The sequence below is a fragment of the Monodon monoceros genome, unplaced genomic scaffold (assembly GCF_005190385.1).
Source record: "Monodon monoceros isolate NGI ecotype Baffin Bay Population unplaced genomic scaffold, NGI_Narwhal_1 Super_Scaffold_3, whole genome shotgun sequence".
NCBI classification, from domain to species: domain Eukaryota; kingdom Metazoa; phylum Chordata; class Mammalia; order Artiodactyla; family Monodontidae; genus Monodon; species Monodon monoceros.
Window position 1 is genome coordinate 64,598,810 of NW_021703780.1, and position 19,338 is coordinate 64,618,147.

General features: G+C 45.0%; 1 protein-coding gene across 4 annotated transcripts in view; it reads left to right on the forward strand.

Moving 5' to 3' along the window:
- The first annotated feature begins 4,327 nt into the window (after positions 1 to 4,327).
- RBM6 (RNA binding motif protein 6) overlaps positions 4,328 to 19,338 on the forward strand; it is a 106,895-nt gene continuing 91,884 nt past the window's right edge. For 3 of the 4 annotated variants that reach the window (XM_029241646.1, XM_029241643.1, XM_029241647.1), the window contains exon 1: positions 4,328 to 4,506. The gene's annotated coding sequence lies outside the window, so the exon portion shown is untranslated. The remainder of the gene's footprint in view (positions 4,507 to 19,338) is intronic. The other variant, XM_029241644.1, reaches the window with a different exon arrangement.

The following is a 19,338-nucleotide window of genomic DNA, read 5'->3' on the forward strand; positions in this document are numbered from 1 at the left end:
GCTTATCTGAGTCCCACTCTTGCTTTCAAGCACATCAGCTCAAACAGATAGCACCACTGTCATTTGGAAGTATTGCATCTCCTTAGCCAAGCAAGTGGCCATTTACCCCATGGGCTTCTGGCTAACTCTTGAGCCTAGGACACTCAGAGCAAACCGTTGTGGCTACTTACGAAACGTTTTAAGGTTGTGATTTAAAACTCTGTTTAAGTCAACCTATTGACCTATATTTGAATATTGGGACAACCCTTCCTAAACGTCACTTTTTTTTTTGTGGTGCGCAGGCCTCTCACTGTTGTGGCCTCTCCCGTTGCGGAGCACAGGCTCCGGACGCGCAGGCTCAGTGGCCATGGCTCACGGGCCTAGCCACTCCGCGGCATGTGGGATCCTCCCGGACCGGGGCACGAACCCGTGTCCCCTGCATCGGCAGGCGGACTCTCAACCACTGTGCCACCAGGGAAGCCCTAAAGGTCACTTTTTACTGATAGAATTACCAGGAAATAAATCTAGGTCTTTTGGAATAATAATACATGTCAATTCTGTGATGGCTCTGCTGCCCTGTATGATGCTGCTTCAAGCCTTGGGCTTTGAGTGAGGATTAGCCTTGGGCAGTGGTGAGGACTAGCTGGAACTGGAGCAAAGGTAATAAGACCTCTGTTCTTCCCCAGATGTCTTTTCTTTCATAGCTTGAGTGGACATTTCAGAACCTGAGGTGCTGTGAAAATGTTGTAGCTGAAATGAAAAGACCCGATTGTATCCTGAGGCTGGGATCTGTTACCAGCCCTGTTGCTATCTTGCTGGTGTGACTCAGGTCAAATTTTTAAATGACTCTTTCAGCATCTTCAGCAGTTTCTCCCTCCTACAAATACAAGATTATATAATATGAAGTATTCTGAGCTAATAATAAGAATAGCCGGGCTTCCCTGGTGGCGCAGGGGTTAAGAATCCGCCTGCCAATGCAGGGGACACGGATTCGAGCCCGGTCCAGGAAGATCCCACATGCCGCGGAGCAACTAAGCCCGTGCGCCACAACTACTGAGCCTGAGCTCTAGAGCCCGCAAGCCACAACTACTGAGCCCACGTGCCACAACTACTGAAGCCTGTGCGCCTAGAGCCCATGCTCCACAACAAGAGAAGCCACGACAATGAGAAGCCCACGTGCTCCAATGAAGAGTAGCCCCCGTTCACCGCAACTAGAGAAAGCCCGCGCACAGCAACGAAGACCCAGCGCAGCCAAAAATAAATTAATAAAATTAATTAATTAATTAAAAAAAAAAGAATAGTCAGTTCTTCCCTGGAAATTTTGATGAGGTTTTCCTTCCTGTTTTTATTACTTTGCAGTTCCTGGTAAGGCAGCTGGTTTTCCTGCTCTGCTGGAAAATTTCCTCTGTGGCCCTTGTATTATCTGTATCTCTCCTGGTTCCTGTCTCTCATTTTAACATTTGATCAAGTCCCTACTTTCGATGCTGAAGAGTCATGGTCCCAAGCGTGACCAAGGCAACAAAGAACAACAGGCAGCACAACAGTCTTCCTCTTTGCTGGGTTCTTCCATGTGAGAATTTAGGGGCTGAAAGTGAGTCAAGCTACCTCTGCAGCTGGACGTTGTGCTCCCCATTCTGGGCGAGGGCGCTGTTCTGGGTCAGCTATTCTAAATACTCATATTCCTGGTCTTAGGCAATATAAACAACCTTACAAGTACTATGGGCCAATGTAAGTTAAAAAAAAAAATTCTAGATGCTTCCTCTGAAAACTCAATAATCACCATAAGGAAAAGGGGAAAGTAGGCAGGAGCATGAGCCTTGGAGTAGGACTGACCTGGGTTGGAATCCCCCCACCCTCTACTTTCCAGCTTCAGCAAGTTAATCTTTCTGGGCTTTGGTTTCCATAACTACAAAAGGGGATATCATACAGTTATTGTGAAGATTAAATGAGATAATGAAATGTCAGCACAAGGCCAGGCAAAGAGTTGTGATAAAGGGTAGCAATTATTATTGCCCAAGGAGCTTGGGCATAAGGCAAAACTAATTAGTTCTTTCATACGTTTACCTCCTTAGAGGACAAAGTACTATCCGATAAGGGAAAGAACCACCAACAATGGCCCAGTTTGGGAAGCAAACTCAAAGTACCCACAGCTCTGTGTAGGTGTTCCTCCTCTTCCCTGAAACCTCTTAGTGCTGGTGTGCCCCAGGCCTCAGGGCTGCAACTCTGCTCTCCGGTTATTCTCACTCCTTCATTCCCTAGGTCATCTCATCCAGGCCCATGTCATTAAATACCAGCACCAGCGATATGTTGATACCTCCCAGATTTGCATCTCTAACCCTGACCTTTACCTTGAACTCCAGATTCATGTAGCCAACTGCCAACTCCACATCTTGTCTACTAGGCATCAAAAACAACCTACCCAGGGCTTCCCTGGTGGCACAGTGGTTGAGAGTCCACCTGCCAATGCAGGGGACGCGGGTTCGTGCCCCGGTCCGGGAAGATCCCACATGCCGCGGAGCGGCTGGGCCCATGGGCCATGGCCACTGAGCCTGCGCGTCTGGAGCCTGTGCTCTGCAATGAGGGAGGCCACAATGGTGAGAGGCCCGCGTACCGCAAAAAATACAAACAAACAAAAAAACAACCTACCCAAAACTGAGCTCCTGCTCTTCCTACCAAAATTGCTCCTCTGACATTCTTCCCTCTTTCCCCTCACCCCAGTCCATGTTTCCTGTTTCCACTGTGGCCACATAGGTACAAGTATTATCCTTCTGTGGTTTTATTACCGCAACAGTCTCCTAATCAGCTGGCATGCTTCTGCCCTTCCCACCTTCAGTTTATTCTCTACACAGCAGCCAGAGGGATCCCGGTTACACGGAAGCCATGATATTATTCTGTTTAGAGCCCTCCGACAGCTTTCCATCTTCCTCCTTACAGAAACCAAACTCATTTCAGCAGAGATTGTATATCTTGTTTAGTTTGTTGTCTGTCTTCAGTAACCACCCCCACTCCCATCTCCACCAGAGCAGCAAAGTTTTGCTTTTGTTTTTTTTTTAAGCATTTATTTTGCTGTGTCGGGTCTCAGTTGTGGCACGCGGGATCTTTGCTGTGGCATGTGGGATCTTTTTAGTTGCGACACGCAAACTCTTAGTTGCAGCATGCATGTGGGGTCTAGTTCCCCGACCAGGGATCAAACCCGGGCCCTCTGCATTGCTAGGGCAGAGTCTTAGCCATTGGACCACCAGGTAAGTCCCCAGAGCAGCAAAGTTTATCAGCTTTGTTCAGGTTCCTGTGGCCCCAGCACCTGATACAGCGCCTGGCACACAGCAAGAGCTTCATGCAGTTCTTGAATGACTTCCAGACAAGATGTCTGAAAAGTGGGAAGGTAACTTTAAAGACTACTTAACTCAACAATCTCTTTTCTCTACAGATAAGTCTTGCTTTATTTTAGAATGATTTATAGGCTTTTCTTGCAGCAGACTTCTTCGATTCCATGATGTTGAATTCAGGCTATAAAATCAGGTTACCTTCCCTGAGGAGCCACTACCTGGCGATACCAGGTAGCTGCAACCAGCAAGCATTTCAACAATGTAGATGATCTACCTGGAAGCTTGGAGCTGGCCATTTGAAGAACATTAGCTGTAAAGAGATTCTGGACATGAGCTGCAAACTGAAAGTTGTGCTGCCCCGTTTTCCACTAGATTGCTGATTTGCAGATACTTTCCAGTTCCTCTGTGACCTCGCACCAGTCACTCTTGGCCAGGTGTATTGCCCGAGCTAGCAAGGCTCTGTGTAAACTGAGTAGATTTTCCTTCGTAGGTAGGGCTATTAAACCTTTAACACAGATGACACCCACCTGGTATTCCTGAGTCGGTAATACCTAACTTGGAAACCCATCAGAAGGAAAAGGAGACGAGCCTCTGTGACTACTGCTTCCCTATCCTATGGGAGGGTCGGAAAACAGGCTCTTGTGTGGGCCAGAAGCCCCTGCCTCGGAAGTCTTAGGCTGGAGACGCCTCCCTTCCATTTCCTTCATACTAACGGAAAATAAGTCGTTTTCAAGCTAGCAGGCCGGGGCCATATGTGCGCTCTGGCGGGGAGCAAAACTCGAGAAGGCCAAGCCACCAAGAAAATGCACGCCTCGCTCAACTCCAAAGACCGAAAAAGAACTAGAACCCGTGGGCCAGAGGCCAAACCACAACCCCCAGCAGCCCCGGCGGACGGAGTCGGGGGGAGGGAAGGGCGCCCTCCCATTGGACGCCGACGAGAGCGTGCCCTTACGTCCCGCCCGCGCAGGCAAGCACCCCCCCCTCCCGCCCCGCCCTCCGCCCCCCGCGCGGGGTACGCCGGGAGTGGATTCGGTGCGACCGGCCGCGGTACTCCATCTCCCGGCGGGCAGAGCGCTAAAGGCGGCGGCGCCTTTGTGAAGGCAGCGGCTCGGCGCGGAGGAAGTTCCGGTCTCCGCGGCGCTGGGTCGGTGGCAGCGGCCGAGGATTAGGAGGAGCGGGCCGCGGAGGCCGCGCTGCCTCGGTAAGGGCTTGGGGCCGTAGAGAGGGCGTGCCGGAGCCTGGGGGAAAAGAGCCGGCCTGCCAGGCCGTTCTGGACGTCGCGGGCCCGCGCGGGCTAGAAGCTGCAGCTTCGTTGTCGCGGGGCGGCCGCGGCCTCGCTCAGGAAGAGAGCCAAGTGGCGGTGTGGTGAGGCAGGCGCCGCCCACGGGAGGAACGCCCCAGAATGGTCGCGGGCCCGGGGCGGGGCCCGGCGCGGCGGTGGAATTACCGGTCCAGTCTCGGGGCGGCCGGCTGCGGTGTTTTGTAGCTGGCGCGTGGTTGCGGTTCGGTGCTCCTGGTCTGAGGAGCTCCAAGCAGGCGGCCCTTTCTTCCTCCTTTTTTCCTGCTTTTTAAAGATTCTGATACAGTTCTGAGGCATCGTTCAAGAGGGAGCTTTTTTTGTGCTTAGCACGTAGCCTCACTCTCAGACCTGGACAGACCCGAGTGGGCTCAGCCGAACCACAGGGCGCGAGAGTTTGGAGCCCGGCACTCGGGGCTGTAGAATCTGGAGCCAGGGGAGTGGTCTGGTGGGTCCTGCACCCGTTGGGCGCATGTAGGAGGAGAGGGAAGTTTCCTCGTATTCGCTTTTTAGATTCCTTTTGGCGTTGTAAATCTGTGTTTTTCTCTTAATTTTAGAATTGATGTTGTGCTTATGGGCTCAACTCTGGGCGTGCATTTTTTAATAAAACAAAGGGCCTTGTTTTGTAGGGTACATAAACTGTAAGAGTACTTGTATTTTTTGCACATTCCAGGTTTGCTTGTGAAGGTCAGAATTGCGGGGATCTAGGTGGAGTTCAGTAGACTTAGATGCGCCTGGTCACCTGATTCATTTCTGAACTCTGGATTGTGCCCTAGGTTTGTTAGTTTTCAACTTCCTGTTGAGTAGTGCCACCAATGTGAATGGTTTAATGTCAACATCAGCAAACTTGTGAGGACTATAGGAGAGGTATCAAGAACTGATAAGTGAGGGTAGGACTGACAATGGTATGTTAGCATTCTGGTGAAACACACAAAAGTTGGACCTGAACCTTGCCTAGTTAACAGGCATCTAACTAGGTACCTAACCTATAGAATAGGTACTAGGTCTCTGTTTCTGGACATTTGTAGCACCCTTCTTTATAGAATTCTGTTACCAGAATTGGGTTTACTTTTGTTGCCTTTAGGAGCCTAGTTTTTTGTAGCCTTTCAGAGGAGAATTGTCAATGGAGACGTTACTAAGAACTCTCCAGTCTTATTGAAGATACATGGGCAAGGTTATACTCTTCTGCCGGTGTTTAAATGTATGAAATGGTGTGTTAATAATCTAACTCGGAGTTGTATTAACATTAAAGCTATTGGAAAATTCTTTTTTTGAAAAAAATTTTAGATTTTATTTATTTATTTATTTTAGGCTGCATTGGGTCTTCGTTGCTGCGTGCAGGCTTTCTTTAGTTGCGGTGAGTGGGGGCTACTCTGTTGTGGTGTGCGGGCTTCTCATTGCAGTCCCTTCTCTTGTTGCAGAGCACAGGCTCTGGGCGCGGGCTCAGTAGTTGTGGCGCACGGGCTTAGTTGCTCCGTGGCATGCAGGATCTTCCCAAACCAGGGCTTGAACCCGTGTTCCCTGCATTGGCAGGCGGATTCTTAACCACTGCACCACCAGGAAATTCCCGCTATTGGAAAGTTCTGAAATTTTAAAGATGATAAATGATGGACTCTTCTGGCTACATTCCAAGTGCTTAGAATTTATTTTCCTGCTAGAATTCCACAGTAGTTGTTCATCTCATTCACTTAGTTAACGGGGCATCTATTGGGTGCCTTTAATAACCTTCCTATCACACTGTGGGACTCAGTAGAGCAGAGTGGGTAACTGTAGGAGCTCTAAAATCTGGTAGGGTTTGAACCCCTGACTCTTCCACTACCTGAGTGACATTGGACAAATTACTTAACTTCAATTTCCTCATATGTGAAATGAGGTTAAGAAATGTAGCCACCTTGGTAGGTTGTTTTGAGGCTTATGTAATCCTTTTAGAACAGTGCCTGGTGTGTGGAAAGTGTTCACTAAATGTTAGCCATGGTTACCTTTTTAAGAAATAGCTTTGTTGAGATATAATTCACACACCATACAGTTCACCCATTTAAGGTGCTTAATTCAGTGTTTTTTCGTATATTACGTTACTTTTTTTTTACAAAGTTGTGATGAATATATTTTGTTACATACATTGTAACAAAATTTGCCATTTAAGCCATTTTTATGTGTAAACTTCACATAAAATTCATTGCATGAATTACATTCACAATGTAATGAAACCATAACCATTATCTATTTCTAAAACTTTTTCATCACCTCAAACAGAAACCCTAACCATTAAGCAAGTAACTCCTATTGCCCCCTCCCTATAGCCCCTGGTAACATCTAATCTGTATTCTGTCTCTGTTTATTTATCTGTTCTGGGTAACCCATATACGTGGAATCATACAATATTTGTCCTTTCATGTCTCACTTATTTCAGGTAAAAATGTTTTCATGTCATAGCGTGTGTCCAAACTTCATTCTTCTTTTTTTAAAAAAAAAATTTATTTATTTATTTTTGGCTGCATTGGGTCTTCGTTGCTGCGTGCGAGCTCTCTCTAGTTGCGGTGAGCGGGGGCAACTCTTCATTGCGCTGCGCGGGCTTCTCATCACGATGGCCTCTCCTGCCGCAGAGCACGGGCTCTAGGCGCGCAGGCTCAGCAGCTGTGGCACGGTGGCTCAGTAGTTGTGGCTCACAGGCTCTAGAGCACAGGCTCAGTAGTTGTGGTGCATGGGCTTGCTCCGCGGCATGTGGGATCTTCCCGGACCGGGGCTTGAACCCGTGTCCCCTGTTTTGGCAGGCAGATTCTCAACCACTGCGCCACCAGGGAAGTCCCCATTCTTTCCTTTTTAATTAAAGATTTTTAAAAAAACTGAGATGTAATTGACATCTTCATTCCCTTTTAAGGCTGAACAAAACTCAGTTGGTATGTATAGACCACATTTTGTTTAATTGTTCACTTGCTAGACAGTTGGGTTTTCACCTTTTGGCTGTTGTGAATAATGCTGATGTGAACATGGGTATACAAATATCTCTTCATGTCCCTGTTTTCAGTATCTTTGGGTATATACCCAGAAGTGGATCATATGGTAATTCTGTGTTTAGCTTTTTGAGGAACCACCATACTGTCTTCCACAGCAGTTGCATTGTTCCCACCAGTAATGCACAAGGGTTCCAACTTCTCCACATCCCAACACTTATTTTCTGCTTTTTGGTTTTGTTTTTTTTTTCAGTAACCACCTAAATGGGTGTGAAGTAGTGTCTCTCTCTCTCTCTCTCTCTTCTCTCTCTCTCTCTCTCTCTCTCTCTCTTTCTTTAACCATTTTAATGTGTACACTTCAGTGGTATTAAGTACCTTCCCACTGCTGTGCAACCATCATTACCATCCAGCTTCAGAACTTTTTTGTCTTCTCAAACTGAACCTCTGTACCCATTAAACAATAACTTCCTATTCTCCCCTCCCCCAACCCCTGGTACCCACCATTCTACTTTCCATCTCTATGAATTTGCTTGTCCTAGGTACCTTATATAAATAGAATCATAAATTATACAATATTTGTCCTTTCATGACTGACTTATTTTACATAGCAGAATGTCTCCAAGGTTCATCCGTGTTATAGCATCTGTCAGAATTTCATTCCTTTTTGAGGCTGAATAGTATTCCATTATATGTATGCTATATTATGTTTATTTTTTCATCTATTGGTGGGCATTGGGTTGTTTCCACCTTTTGACTGTTGTGAGTAATGCAGGAATGAACATGGGGGCGGGTACACATATCTACTCGAGTTCCTGCTTTCATTTCTTTTGGGTTTATACCCAGAATTGGAATTGTTGGATCACATGATAATTTTGTTTTTAATTTTTTGAGGAACTGCCATATGTTTTACACAGTGGCTGCACCATTTTACATGCCCACCAGCAACACAGAGGGTTCTGATTTCTCCACATCCTCACCAGCCTCTGTTAGGTTTGTTTGTTTGTTCGTTTATTTTTGTTTTGTTTAATAACCATCTTAATGGGTGTGAAGGTGTATCTGGTGATTTTGAGTTGCATTTCCCTAATTGCTAATGATGTTGAGAGTCTTTCTTTGTGTTTATTGACCATTTGTATGTTCTTTGAAGAAATGTGTATTCAAGTCCTTTGCTCATTTTTGAGTCAGGTTGTCTTTTGTTGTTGACTTTTAGTTTGCTGTATATTCTGGATGTTAATCCCTTATCAGATGTGTGTATTGCAGATATTTTCTCCCATTCGTGAATTGCCTTTTTACTCTGTTGATAGTGTTCTTTGAAGCACAGAAGTTTCTAATGTTGGTGAAGTCCAGTTTGTCTTTTATTTTGACTCTGCTTTTAATGTTATATCCAAGAGATCATTGCCAAATCCAGTGCATGAAGCTTCCCCTCTGTTTTCTTCTTAGAGTTTTAGATCTTAAGTTTAGGTCTTGAATCCTTTTTTTTTTTTTTTTTTTTTGCTGTACGCGGGCCTCTCACTGTTGTGGCCTCTCCCGTTGCGGAGCACAGGCTCCGGACGCGCAGGCTCAGCGGCCATAGCTCACGGACCCAGCCGCTCCGTGGCATGTGGGATCTTCCCGGATCGGGGCACGAACCCATGTCCCCTGCATCGGCAGGTGGACTCTCAACCACTACGCCACCAGGGAAGCCCTCTTCCCTCTTTTGAATCCTTTTTTTGAGATAACTTTTGTATATGGTGTTGGGTAAGGGCCCCACTTGATTCTTTTGCATGTGGATATCCAGTTTCCCTATGACCATTTGTTGCAAAGACTGTCTTTTTCCCATTGAATGGTCTTGGCACGCTTGTTGAAAATAACTTGACCATGTATGTGAGGGTTTATTTCTGGGTTCTTTATTCCATTGTTCTGTATGTCTGTCCTTATACCAATACCACACTGTTTTGATTACTGTAACTTTATAGTAAGTTTTGAAATTGGGAAGTGAGAGTCCTCCAGCTATGTTCTTTTTCAAGGCTATTCAGAGACCTATGAAATTCTATACAAATTTTAGGATGGGCTTTGGAATCAGATGGTCTTGAGTTTGCATTTTGGCTTTTCCTCATATTAGTTATATTGTTTTGGGGCAAGTCTCTCAACCTATTTGAGCCTCAGTTTCATAGTCTGTAAAGTGGGGATTGTAACAGAACTTACCTCATGGAGGACCTGTGATGATTAAGTGAGAGAACCCATGTAAAATGCGCAACTGTGGCAGAGTCAGTACTCAGCTATGCCTGCCTTTATTACTCTTGTTTCAGAGAGTAGGAATAGACATACTCAGAAAGGTCCTTTCCAGCTTAATGTTATTGTCATTTTAAACACCTGACCATAGTAGCAGTAGTAATAATATTTAATACATTATTGCTTTAAAATTTTTCAAAACTTTTTTTTGGAGGCATAATTTACATATCATAAAATTCACTTATTGTAACAGTTCAGTTTGATGCAGTCATCACCACTATTCAGATTTAGAATATTTCCAACACCTCAAAACATTCCCTAGTTCCTGTTTGTTGTTAATCTCCACTTCCCACTCTTAACTGCAAGTCCTAGCATCCACTGATCTGCTTTCTGCCTCTGTAGTTTTATGTTTTCTAGAAATTTCATATAATTAGAATGTCTGGCTTCTTTCACTTGTAATCTTTTTTGAGATTTATCCATGTTGCATTCCTTTTTACGAGTATATCACATTTGTTTATCCATCTACCTGTGGATTGACATTTGGATTCTTTTCAGTTTTTGGCTATCATGAATAATGTTGCTATCAATGCAATTGCTTCTGATGCATGATCTCATTTACTCCTTACAGTAATCATATGAGGTAGGTACCATTATTATTCCCCTTGTGTAGGAGGAGAGCTTTGAGGCATATAGAAATTAAATATAACTTACCAAGGGTACATAGAAAGCTAAAGTTTTGGGCTTCCCTGGTGGTACAGTGGTTAAGAATCCTCCTGCCAATGCAAGGGACACGGGTTCGAGCCCTGGTCTGGGAAGATCCCACATGCTGTGGAGCACCTAAGCCCATGCACCACAACTACTGAGCCTGCGCTCTAGAGCCCTCAAGCCACAACTACTGAAGCTCGCGTGCCTAGAGCCTGCGCTCTGCAACAAGAGAAGCCACCGCAATGAGAAACCTGCACACTGCAACAAAGAGTAGCCCCCACACACCACAACTAGAGAAAGCCCGTGCGCAGCAATGAAGACCCAATGCAGCCAAAAATAAATTAAAAAAAAGAGAGAGAAAGAAAGCTAAAGTTTTGTCTTCCTTTTTTTTTTTTTCTTTTCTCTTGGCCATGCTGCGTGGCATGCGGGATCTTAGTTCCCCAACCAGGGATGGAACCCATGCCCTGTGCAGTGGAAGCTTGGAGTCCTAACCACTGGACCACCAGGGAATTCCCAGAAGCTGGAGTTTTGATTCAAACCCAGGCAGTCTGACTCTAAAACATATTCACTAGGCCAATGGTCTTGAAACCCTTTTACTCTTGAACCACCTAAAAGGATTTAAAAAAATTTTAACCCCTAAAATTTCGAAAAAATTTTTTACCACCTTGTACATTTCTATGTTGGCATCTTAACACTTCTGTCATAAATGGCTGCAAAGGATGTATTTTCTGGTATAATATATATACTGCATATATGCTTTAAATATGTAGTTGACAAAACCTTGGAACTGCAGATTTAATTTAGGGAAAATGTCTGCCATATAATTTAATTGGCAAATCAAACTTTAATGTCAATCATTTAGCCAAACCAGACTGCATCAATGGGAACATTCCAAATCCCAATGGCTTTTGAAATAAACTCTTAAAAAGAGTAATAACATTTACTGAGCATTTATTTATGAGGCACTGTTCTAGTGAATTTACATTGTCATTTTATCCTGATAACTATGAAGTAGACATCTTTATCCTGATTTTTAGAGAGAAGTAAACTGAGGCATTAAGCTAAATAACTTGCTTAAGGATCTACGTTGTGCAGAGCCAAGATTTGCCTCCAAGCAATCTAACTGTGAACCCCAGCAGAGTATGTCCAGAGACTGCACTCTTGTCCCTTCACCACCACACTGTGCTTTCTTATAAAACTCACTTTTAAACTAGGAACCTGACTGTAATTTGCTGGTGTAAGGGACCAGGATATAATATTTAAAATCTGGGAAATTTCTATTCACAAGAAAAAGCAGCTCTAATGAAGTATTTAAATGTCTCCCTATAGTAGTAAAATCTCATTTGTACATGAGCTTGAGATTCCTATGGGATAGCTCAGTGGCCATTTCTGGCAGGCATTTGGACTTTATAGGGAAGTCTAAGCTGGGGATGGAGATGTGGAAATTATCATCATAGAGATGGTAGAGATAGTGGTTAAATTGGGAATGGGTAAGATTGCCCAGTGTCTTAGCTTGGGCTGCTCTAACAAAATACCCTAGACTGGGTGACTTAAACAATACAAATTTCTCATAGTTCTGGAGCCAGGGAAGTTTTGTTTTGTTTTGTTTTGTTTTTTTGGCTGTGTTGGGTCTTCATTGCTGTGCGCGAGCTTTCTCTAGTTGTGGCGAGTGAGGGTTACTCTTTGTTGAGGTGCATGGGCTTCTTATTTGTGGTGGCTTCTCTTGTTGTGGAGCGTGGGCTTTAGGCGCGAGGGCTTCAGTAGTCGTGGCTTGCGGACTCTAGATCGCGGACTCAGTAGTTGTGGCGCATGGGCCTAGTTGCTCTGTGGCATGTGGGATCTTTCTGGACCGGGGCTCTTTCCCGTGTCCCCTGCATTGGTGGGTGGATTCTTAACCACTGTGCCACCAGGGAAGTGCCGGCGGGGAAGTTTAAGATTAAGGTGCCAGACAATATGGTTCCTGGTGAGATCCTCTTGATTTGCAGACAGCTGCCTTCCCGCTGTATGCTCACATGGCAGTGAGAGAGAGAGAGCATCTCTCTTTTGTCCCTTTTTAAATAAAATAAAATTATTTATTTATTTTTGGCTGTTTTGGGTCTTCGTTGCTGCGTGCAGGCTTTTCTCTAGTTGCAGCAAGTGGGAGCTACTCTTTGTTGCGGTGCATGGGCTTCTCATTGCGGTGGCTTCTCTTGTTGCGGAGCACGGGCCCTAGGTGTGTGGGCTTTAGTAGTTGTGGCTTGCGGGCTCTAGAGCGCAGGCTCAGGAGTTGTGGCGCACGGGCCTAGTTGCTCTGCGGCGTGTGGAATCGACCAGGGCTCGAACGCGTGTCCCCTGCGTTGGCAGGTGTATTCTTAACCACTGCACCACCAGAGAAGTCCTCTTTTGTCCCTTCTTATAAGAGCATCAACCCCATTCCTGAGGGCTCTACCCTCATGACCTAATTACCTCCTAAAGGCCCCATCTTCAAATACTGTCACATTGGAGATTAGGACTTCAACACATGAATTTTGAGGTAACACAAACATTCAGTTTAGTCTATAGCACCAAGAGACGGCATCAAGAACCATGCTGGGGAACAGAATAGAGGCTAGGGGATTAGCAGTATTTGGTGGACGTTCATTTATATATTGAACAAATATTTAAAGGTTTTGTATTGGGTGTGTGGGTGTGTGTTTTGCATGAGGGAGACTTGGGTATGTTTACAAACAAAAAGGAAGTAGTCAGCAGAGTGGTAATATAGGTCAAAAAATGAGTTAAGTGATGGAGCAAGGTAAGGGCACGTTCTTCAGACTACAGTCTTTAATTAATGGGTACACAAAAACATCCCAGAGAGACTGTGGGCATGTATATTTTTAAAGGAATCAATATGCAGAACTTGCCTTCCATAAATACTCTTCTTAAGAATGATCTGGGGACTTCTCTGGTGGTCCACTGGGTAAGACTCCATGCTCCCAATGTGGGGGGCCCAGATTCGATCCCTGCATGCCTGCCGCAACTAAGGAGTCTGTGTGCCACAACTGAAAGATCCCACGTGCTGCAACTAAAGATCCTGCATGCCATAATGAAGATCCCGCATGCCGCAACTAAGACCTGGTGCAGCTTAAATAAATATTAAAACAAACAAAAAAAGAGTGAATCTTGCTCCTGGGTGTAAGAATGAAAACTCTTAGAAGAAAACATAGGGGGAAAGCTTTATGCGTTGGGTTTGGCAATGATCGTTTAGAGGATATGACACCAAGGGCACAGTCAACAAAAGGAAAAATAGACAAATTGGACTTCATCAAAATTAAAAACTTTTGTGGTCAGTGAATACTATGAACAGAGTAAAAAGGCAACTCACAAAATGGGAGAAAGTGTTTTCAAATCACACGTCTGACAAGGGATTAATATCCAGAATGTATAGAAAACTTCTAAACTCAACAACAACAACAAAAAACCTGAATCAAAAAATAGGCAAAGGGGGCTTCCCTGGTGGCGCAGTGGTTGAGAGTCCACCTGCTGAGGCAGGGGACGCGGGTTCGTGCCCTGGTCCGGGAGGATCCCGCATGCCGTGGAGCGGCTGGGCCGGTGAGCCATGGCTGCTGGGCCTGCACGTCCAGAGCCTGTGCTCCGCAGCGGTGAGAGGCCCGCGTACTGCAAAAAAAAAAAAAAAAAAAAAAAAAGGGCAAAGGACTTGAATAGACATTTCTCCCAAAAAGGATATACAGATGGCCAATAAGCACATGAAAAGATTCTCAACATCATTATTGATTAGGGAAACGCAAATCAAAACCACAATGAGATACCACTTCATACCCATTAGGAAGGCTGTTATTAAAAAACAAAACAAAACAGAAAAACGATATAACAAGTGTCGGTGAGGATGTGGATAAATTGGAACTTGTATTATTCTGCTAGGGCTGCCATAGCAAAATACCGCAGACTAGGTGGCTTAAACAACAGAAAATTATTTTCTCACAGTTTGGAGGCTGAAGTCTAAGATCAAGGTGTCAGCAGTTTTGGGTTTTGATGAGGCCTCTCTCCTTGGCTTGCAGAAGGCCATCTTCTGTCCATGTCCTCACATGGCCTTTTCCCTGTGCATGCATTCCTGGTGTCTCTTCCACTGATGCCAGTCCTGTTGGATTGGGGCCCTGCCCTTATGGCCTCTTTCAACCTTAATTACTTCCTCAAAGGCCCTATTTCCAAATACAGTCACATTGGGAGTTAGGGCTTCAGCATATGAATTGGAGGGGGCACAGTTCAGTCCATAACAAAACCATTGTACACTATTTGTGGGAATGTAAAATGGTGTAGCTGCTGTGGAAAACAGTATGGTGGTTCCTCAAAAAATTAAAAATAGAATTACCATATGATCCAGCAATTCTACTTCTGGGTATATATATCCAAAAGAACTGATCTCAAAGAGATATTTGTACACCCTTGTTCATTATTCCCATTATCCAAATGATGGGAGTAACCAAGTGTCCATAAGTGGATGAATAGATAAAATGTACACACAATAGAATATTATTCAGCCTTAAAAAGGCATGAAATTCTGATAGATGTTGGAATATGTATGAACCTTGAAGACATTATGGTAAATGAAATAAGCCAGAAAGAGCAAATATTGTATGATTCCACTAGTATTGAGGTACTTAGAGTAGTCAAAATCATAAAGACAAAGTGGAACGGTGGTTGCCAAGGACTAGGTTAAGAGGGGAGTGGGGAGTACTGTTTAGTGGGTACAGAGTTTCTGTTTTGCAAGATGAAAAAAGTTTTGTGGATGGATGGGGATGATATTTGCAAAACACTGTGGATGTACTTAATCCCTTGTAACTGTATACTTAAAGATGGTTAAAGTGGTAAACTTAAATTATTTTTAAAAAATGGCTCTTGTTGATTCTCCTTTTCCACTTCCTCTTTCTTACTAACCCTTCTCCCACTTTACCAAAAAGTCACCTTTGCATTTGCAATCTAACTGAAGTACACTGTGCCAGGGAGGATACCCTTTAGGACACCAAACAATGTTTATATCTCATCCCCCATTGAAGGATATTTGGGTTGTTTCCATTTTTTTTTAAAGCTATTATGAATAAAGCTGTTGTGAACATTTTTGTAGAGGTCTTTTATTTTCATTTATCTTAGGCAAATACTTTAGAAGTGGAATTGCTGGGCTTCCCTGGTGGCGCGGTGGTTGGGAGTCCGCCTGCCGATGCAGGGAGCGCGGGTTCGTGCCCCGGTCCGGGAAGATCCCACATGCTGTGGAGTGGCTGGGCCCGTCAGCCATGGCCGCTGAGCCTGCGCGTGCGGAGCCTGTGCTCTGCAGCGGGAGAGACCACAACAGTGAGAGGCCCACATACCGCAAAAAAAAAAAGAAGTGGGATTGCTGGGTCATAGGGTAGTGTTTCTCAGGCCAGTTTCTAAAGTGATTGTACAATTTTGCATTCTTTGTGTGTGTGTGTGTGTGTGTGAACTTTTTTTTTTTTTAATTTATCTTATTTTATTTTTGGCTGCATTGGGTCTTCATTGCTGCACGCGGGGCTTTCTCTAGTTGCAGTGAGAGGGGGCTACTCTTCCTTGCCATGCCTGGGCGGCTTCTCTTGTTGCGGAGCACAGACTCTAGGTGCACAGACTTCAGTACTTGTGGCTCGCGGGTTCTAGAGTGCAGACTCAGTAGTTGTGGCATGCGGGCTCAGTAGTTGTGGCTCATGGGCTCTAGAGCGCAGGCTCAGTAGTGGTGGCATATGGGCTTAGTTGCTCCGCGGCATGTGGGATCTTCCCGGGCCAGGGCTCGAACCAGTGTCCCCTGCATTGGCAGGCGGATTCTCAACCACTGCGCCACCAGTGAAGCCCTACAATTTTGCATTCTTTCGAGTAGTGTATGAGTTCTGATTGCTGGAAATCTTTGTGTATCTGATTTTGTGAATCTTTTTAACTTTAGCAATTCTAGTGAGTGTGTATTGGTATCTCATTGTGGTTTTAATCTTTTCCTTCTGACTAATAATAGGGAGCATTTGTCAGACATGTGTCACAAATATTTACTTGCTGTTCTGTAGTTTACCTATTCATTTTTTTAAGTGTCTTTTTTTTTTTTTTTTCGGTACACGGGCCTCTCACTGCTGTGGCCTCTCCCGCTGCGGAGAACAGGCTCCGGATGCGCAGGCTCAGCAACCATGGCCCACGGGCCCAGCTGCTCCGCCGCATGCGGGATCCTCCCTTACCGGGGCACGAACCCGCGTCCGCCGCATCGGCAGGTGGACTCTCAACCACTGCGCCACCAGGGAAGCCTAACAGTGTCTTTTGAAGAATAGATTTTGATTTTAATATTTTTCTTTATGGCTAATGCTTTCTAGGTCCTTGACAAAAGTCTTTGCTGATACCAAGCTCAAAAATATTTTTCCTGTGTTTTCTTTTATTTTTTTGCTATGCCTCTTGGCTTGTGGCATCTTAGTTCCCTGACCAGGGATTGAACCCGGGCCCCGCAGTGAAAGCGTGAAGTCTTAACCACTGGACCGCCAGAGAATTCCCTGTGTTTTCTTTTAGAAACATTATAGTTTTAGCTTCTGCATTTATGTAGATCCACTTTTAATGTGGTATGATAGTAGGCAAAGCAAATGCCATCAATGGGGATTTAGGATATGATTCTGGAGAGGAAGCCTGAAAAATTGCTATTACATTTGAGGAGGAATCTTTTTTTATTTATTTATTTTATTTTATTTATTTATTTTTGCCTGTGTTGGGTCTTCATTGCTGCTCGCGGGCTTTCTCTAGTTGCAGTGAGCGGGGGCTGCTCTTAACTGTGGTGCATGTGCTTCTCATTGTGGTGGTTTCTCTTGTTGCTGAACACAGCCTCCAGGGCACGTGGGCTTCAGTAGTTGTTGCTTGCGGGCTCTAGAGCGCAGGCTCAGGAGTTGTGGTGCACGGGCTTAGTTGCTCCGTGGCATGTGGGATCTTACCAGACCAGGCATCGAACCTGGGTCCCCTGCATTGGCAGGTGGATTCTTAACCACTGCGCCACCAGGGAAGTCCCGAGGACAAATCTTTTTAAGTGTAATTGAAATGAATACACTTAAATTTTTTTAATGGGAATTTGTAGGGGTTGGGGGAGCATTGGTGCTTCCAGCAGTCACTAATTCTAGGTCCAATAGTGCATATTAAAATTACTGCTGTTTAAAAACTCATAGTTGGATCATAGTTGGGTAGGTGCTCACACCAATCCTTGCCTGTTGGTGCCCCCTTGATCCTCTTAGCTGAGTGTCCTGTTTGGCTCAAAGCATTTACTTTGGAAAAAATTAGAATGTTTAAAGCAGGAACAGGCTGCTATATACCACAGCTAAAACTAATGGAATAGTACCCCTGGTTCTGCTTTGTTGGCTTTTGGAACTGAAGTCATGAGTAAGAGGGGTGGCCCTGGGTATTGGTTTTATTTTGCTGGAGGTAAATTTCTTGGACATGTGCAGAATGGACCAAAGTGAAAGTATTTGCCGAGAATTTTTTTTAAATTAATTTATTTAATTTATGTTTGTCTGTGTTGGGTCGTCATTGCTGCGCGCGGGCTTTCTCTAGTTGCAGCGAGCGGGGGCTACTCTTTGTTGCGACAGGCGGGTTTTTCATTGAGGTGGCTTGTCTTGTTGCGGAGCATGGGCTCTAGGCATGCGGGCTTCAGTAGTTGTGGCACGTGGGCGCAATAGTTGTGGCTCGCAGGCTCTGGAGTGTAGGCTCAGTAGTTGTGGCGCACGGGCTTAGTTGCTCCGCGGCATGTGGGATCTTCCCGGAGCAGGGCTTGAACCTGTGTCCCCTGCACTGGCAGGAGGATTCTTAGCCACTGCGCCACCAGGGATGTCCCGCCAATAATGTTTTTATTAATCAAGAGTCAAAGGCAGAGGAGGCTCAGAAACAATCAGCTAACATCATCATTCTAACCTTAAAGGCTGCTGACCCTATACAGTGGGGAGGCTTTATTCCCATACCCACTGGTTGGTTTCCAGGAAACCAAAGTCTTTATGTTCTGGGGGAGTATAATTGTAAAGCTGAAAATTAAAGGAATTGATGAGAAGGGCATCACTAGGAGTGCAATCCGTAGTTTAATGTGATGCTTGCTATCTCTCAGGATTAAATGACTCCTGTTCAGCCAGTATTCACGTGAAATTACTTTTCAGTTCAGCATTCAGAACTCTCATTTGAGTATCATACAGAGTGAAGTAAGTCAAAGGAAAACAAAGATATTAACGCATATGTGTGAAACGTAGAAAAATGGTACAGGTGAACCTATTTGCAGGGCAGGAATAGAAACTCAGTTGTAGAGAACTGATGTGTGGACGTGGGGGGGAAGGGGAGGGTGGAATGAATTGGGAGATTAGGTTTGACGTAAATACACTACCATGTGTAAAATAGATAGCTAGTGGGAACCTGCTGTATAGCACAGGGAGCTCAGCTCAGTGCTCTGTGATGACCTAGATGGGTGGGATGAGGGGGTAGGAAGGTCCAAGAGGGAGGGGATATATGTATACATATAGCTGATTCACTTCACTGTACAGCAGAAACTAACACAACATTGTAAAGCAATTATACTACAATAAAAATTAACAAACAAAGCCTCTCATTTGACTATTTACTACTGCCACCAAGATCTACACCTGCAGCAGCTTCACCTGGACTTACATCTCAGCCTTACCACAGGGGCCCTCTTACTCATTGCTATGTTGCATCTGTTAGGGGTGGGATCTGGGCATTTGAGGTGGCAGGCCTTCCGTTCCCACTTGCATGTTCACCGCCAGGTACAGTTGTGTAATTAGTGTTATAGTGCCACTTATTTTCAGAGTTAGGTGGTATGGCAGGTGACTTGTTATACATTCCTTAGTGGATTCTGACTTTCTTGGCTCCTGTCTTGCTG